Raw genomic sequence first — 5,971 nt, forward strand, 5'->3', positions numbered from 1 at the left:
GATCAAATGCTAAATGCGATTTGAGATTAAGTTCTAGGGATTTTAATCCGCTAGATTGATACACAAGAACAAGATAAATATTTCTAGTTGATTGGATTTAACTTTACAATCTAGAAATTTAATCTTGAAGAAAAGCAGATGAAAAATAAAATGTTATGCTTTTGTTTTCTGCTCCTTTTTCTCTTGTGAGTTCTGTTTGATTGGATTCTGTTAGTATTGATCAACAAAAGTCTTCTGCTGCTTTTATCAAACACCGAACTGAAAAATGTACTGGCATGACAATCTCTTTGGCCAGCAAGACTTTCGGTATGACAATATTTACAACTAGCAAGACAATCAAAATGAACTAGCAAGACTTTCGGTATGACTATTGATTGTCATACCGATTGTCATATTAGTTCAAATAAATTGTCTTGCTGAATTAATAACAGATTTTAATCTAAACAGAAATTCTAATAAGACAATTAAATGTATTGGCATGACTTTCGGTATGACTATCAATTGTCATACCGATTGTCATACTAGTTCAAATGAATTGTCTTGTTTTGAATTTAAGCAGATTTTAAACCAATTAAAATCTTGTAAATCCTCAATATTAATTCTAAATTAATTAATCAATTTAATTCAATTAATCAATAAATTAATCTTTGCAGATATAATTTATTTTCTTAATTAAATTATATGACTTAATTAATTAATAGAGAATTAATACTAACCCTGAGCAGCATCCATTCTTCTGACAATCTTCTGAAAATCACTGAGACTTATGAATCAATTCCGCCACTTCAATGCTGACACTCGATGTACTGTCTGGTTCATGAGTGACTAACTTCCGTGACGTTTCTTCATGTCTTGACTTTGATACTCTGATTAAATCCTTGTAATAAATGATACCCTGACGAGATCTCTGTCACTTGATTAAATCCACGATCTTGATTTATATCACTGAGGCATGATCAAATTCTTGAACTTCTTCCAGTGAATCTTCAAGTCTGCAGGTTTCTTTATCCTTTGACAGATGTTACTTTGAGAGATCTCTCTAATGATAGATCCACTATTTACTTATTACATTCTTATTTGAGTTGAGTTAAATCCTCGAATAAACGAATAGGCTATGACATATGCCTTTCAAAGCTCACAATTGTTACTGTGGTTATGACAGTTGTTGTTCATCAATAATGAGAACCTCCATTTGAATTGGAGATGATTTGATCAGGTTACTGTCATATACCATGATCTCAAACTTTATTCTTTTTGCAAAGAACTAACATTTGAATGTGTTTATTGAAAGCTATCACTGAGTCTTCAGTAAAAACTGATGAAACCTCTGTATCTCTGTTAGTATTATTAAGATATACCTCAACAAGTAGTCTCTAACCAACTAAATGTTATTTCTAAGTGGTGAGCACAATTCAAGAATTATGTCACTTGATTTTTGGCAACATTTGAGAAAAGCATTCAAGTATTTCAATTGTTAAAGAAATTTAAGATATAAGATGTGTAATGTTAATAAATGAGTGTGAACAACTTTCTTGATGAAAAAAAGAAAGTTTCAAAGAATTTGAATAGAATGTAACACTCAAGATAATAATCCTTATTGACTAAGAATTAAACCTTCCATAAATTTCTTCTTTAACAATAGTTACCTCCTGTAGTGTGCTCAATCTGTATTGAAGTGATCACATGAACTTAAAGAGAGATTAGTTTATTCAAATGCACTATTAAAAACATCTGAAGTTTAGCATTCAGTACTGATTTGGATATCAACAGTTAAAAACATTCAAACACAAACAAGATAGTAAACAAATAATCATTCACTTAAAGATTCAAAGAAGCTTAAAGATTTTCATTAATTATGAAGAAGCAAAGTACAAGATTTCATAGAATTTTAAACATAAAATCCTAATATAATCTAACTACTCGGACTTCTTCTGCTTCTTTGCTGCTTGCTCCACCCTCATCATCCTGCGATGATAAATCCTACTCATTGTGTCTGCAAGAGAGATAATATTCTCTTGCAGTTCAAGAGCTGCTTGACGAGCACGTGCCGCTAGTTCAGCACGAAGTTCTTCTTTAAGAAGAACTTCTCCAGTGAAGAAATGTAGTTCTAACTGATCATCCCAAGAGAGATGATCATAGACTGAATTTGAAACTTCAGTCGGGTGGTAGACTTCACCACCAATACGAACCTTAAGTCCGTATGTATCAAAGTACATCTTTTTATCACTAGGATTAAAGATAGGTAGATAGCATCCACCGCTTCGTATGTAAAACCGGGGTTGAACCATTTTTGTTGAGTGAAGTTTTGAATGAAAAAGGCAGTGAGTAGTTTTGAGAGTGGAGGATTGTATTTATAGTATAGAGGTTTAGAAACTGAAGGGACTCTTTGATTAACCATGTAATAATTAACCACAATGCAAATACACGATTACGAGTATCTAGGCAAACAAAAAGTAATCTCTCTCTTCAGATTCCAATTCCCAATGTAAATACTCAAGTACTAGATACTTGCATCAGTAGCTAACCCATTTAAGCAATTAAAAGATATTCCACTAACTCACTGTGGTAGATATATTTGAGATGTCATGTCTAATATGTTTCATGTTTAGTTTTCAGATCTTAACAAACAGGAAATATCAGTACTTACTGAAATCAGTACTTACTGGAAGTCAGAACTTAAGGATATCAGAACTTAGGTTATCAGAAGATAAATATCAGAAGATAGATATCAGAACATAAGTACGGGAGGACTTACAGTTAAGGAAGGAAGTTGATTTACAGGAAAGAAGATCGAGACTAATACAAAAGAAGATATGCATGGAAAGAGTTAGAGGACTGAAAGAATTGTATAAGATATCTGATTGATATATTTTAGGAGACATAATTATATTCCATATCAATTAGAAGTTATTTTGTAACTGTGTACTATATAAACACAGACATAGGTTTATACTATATGTGTTATCATTATCGAGAAGATCATACATTGTAACCTAGCAGCTCTCGTGATATTTGTTCATCACTGAGAGAGAACAGTTCCATTGTAACAGAGTTTATAATATTGAATATATATCTGTTTACTGTTACTTGTGTTCGAAATCAATTTGATTGTATTAAACACTGTATTCAACCCCCTTCTACAGTATTGTGTGACCTAACACACTGATTAATTGAAAATACTAAATAACCATTTATTCCGAATAAATTCAAAATAATCAATGAAGTATAACAGTCAATCATGTTTTAACATTATCAGTATTTTATTTACGACTATCAGCATTTATCAGTCAAAACTGGGTTGACCAATATCAGAATTTATCAACTACTAACAGAACCTATTAGTCAAAGACAGTTTAACTAATAACAGAGCATGTACGCATAATCAGTAGTTCAACATGTAATTTTCACATAAGATGATTTAGGACAATTTGCATGTTATCATGGCATCAATATTTAGCACAAAGAATCAGTGTCTAACAAGTACTGCAAATAATAAGATACCATGCTTCAATAATATAAGCAGTCTTAATTATCAGAGTTTGAGAATTATCCTGATATCATTCCCAATTCATTCACCAATCTTGTGAAAGTAGCTTCACAGAGAGGCTTGGTGAATATATCTGCTACTTGCTGAGCTATTGGAACAAAGACCAATTCCACTGTACCTGCTTCCACATGTTCCCTTATGAAATGGTACCTGATGCTGATGTGCTTAGTCATTGAATGCTACGCTGGATTTCCTGTCATTGTAATAGCACTTTGATCATCATAATATATAGGAATAGAAGAATGTTTTAACCCATAATCCAGCAGCTGATTCTTCATCCATAGAATCAAAGTGCCTTTGAGATATTTTAAGAATATTTTGTATCCTGTAAAATCAGCATATGAATATCCAATTAGCTTTAAGTCTGAATCTCTAGGATACTATAATCCCAAATTCATGGTGCCTTTGAGATACTTAATTTTTTTTTTCATGTCTAACAGATTAGGTTCTCTAGGATCAGCTTGGAACCTTGCACAAAGATAGGTAGCATACATGATATCAGGTCTACTAGCAATCAGATATAGGAGTGAGCCAATCATACCTCTGTAGTTAGTTATATCTACTGAAGAACCGGTATTTAAATCTAACTTGGTTGCAGTGACCATGGAAGTTCATGCAGTTAAGCAGCCTTGCATTCTAAATCTTTTGAGTAGATTTCTGGTGTATTTCGATTGATTTATGAAGATTGATTCATCAGTCTGTTTAACTTGTAACCCCATAAAATAACTCAGTTCTCCCATCATACTCATTTGATACCTGGACTGCATTTGCTTTACAAATCTCTCACAAAGTTTATCATTAGTAGATCCAAAAATGATATCATCAACATATATCTGCACTAATAACAAGTCCTTACCATGGTATTTATAAAAGAAAGTTTTATCAATTGTACCTCTTGTGAAACCACTCTTTAGCAGAAATAGAGCAATGTTTCATACCAGACCCTTGGAGCTTGCTTCAGTCCATAGAGTGCTTTATCCAGTAAGTACACATGATATGGATACTTTGGATCAATGAACCCTGGAGGTTGTTCAACATAAACTTCCTCTTCCATTTCTCCATTTAAGAATTCACCCTTCACATCCATTTGGAACACCTTAAACTTCTTGTGAGCAGCATAGGCAAGAAAGATTCTAATTGCCTCAAGCCTTGCAACTGGATCAAATGCCTTCTTGTTGTGAGTAATCCTTTGCAACCAGTCTTGCTTTATTCCTTGTAATAATGCCCTTACCATCAGTTTTGTTTCTGAACACCCACTTTGTGCCAACTACAGATCTGTTCTTTGGTCTTGGCACAAGAGTCCAGACTTTTTTTCTTTCAAATTCATTGAGTTCCTCTTGCATTAATGTGACCCAGTCTGCATCTTGTAGAGCTTCTTCAACCTTCTTAGGTTCAGTTTGAGATAGAAAAGAATGGTAGAGACATTCATTCTAACTAGCTTTTCTTGTTCTTACACCACTATCAGGGTTTCCAATGATTAAGTCAGGTGTGTGTGACTTAGACCATTTTCTTGCAGATGGAAGTTGACTCCTTGAAGACGAACCTCCCCCTTGATCCATGAATTCTCTGTTATTTCTTTGATTAATACCACTATTGTTTCCTAGATGCTCTCTCTGAATCAGTGTTCCCATTGTTATCAGTATTTGACTCATTAGAATTTGAGGAAGATGAGTCTGATGATCTTTCTACTGATGTCTCTTGAGTTGAATCACTTGCAATAGTCTCTGGATTTGAGTCATGTTGCTCCCCCTCAATATATGTTTCAGTTTTAGAAGTATTTCCACTGTTTTGTGCAACCTCATAGCTACGAGTGATATCAGGACTTATTGTATCAGAGTCAGGACTTAAAAGTTTAGCATTAGGTACTTCATTTTCAAATCTCAATATGTCATGGTCATCTGCATCTTCTAGATCTGTTATCTTCTTGTCATCAAAAGATACATGTATAGATTCCATGACTTGTTCTTTTTCTCAGATTGTAAACTCTGAAGGCTTTTATGGTCAATGGATAACCCATAAAAATTGCTTCATCAGCTTTTAGATCAAACTTGGTCAGCTGCTCCGGATGAGTTTTGAGAACAAAACACTTATAATAAAAAATATGAAAAAACTTCAAATTTGGCTTCTTTCCCTTCACCATCTTAAATGGTGTTTTCCATGATTGTTGATTAATGTTGCATATTGTGTAAAGCAAGCAGTTTGCACAGCCTCAGCCCATAAGTAGGTACGCAAACTCGCTTCCTCTAGCATGGTTCTTGCAGCTTCTATTAGAGTTCTATTATTTCTTTAACAACTCCATTTTATTGTGGAGTTCGAGGAGCAGAAAATTCTTGTTTTATCCCCTTGAGTTTGCAGAACTCTTCCATAAAGCTATTCTTGAATTCAATTCTATTATCACTTCTGATGATCTTCACTTTATATGTT

Source organism: Apium graveolens, chromosome 7 (assembly GCF_009905375.1).
Source record: "Apium graveolens cultivar Ventura chromosome 7, ASM990537v1, whole genome shotgun sequence".
Lineage (NCBI taxonomy): Eukaryota > Viridiplantae > Streptophyta > Magnoliopsida > Apiales > Apiaceae > Apium > Apium graveolens.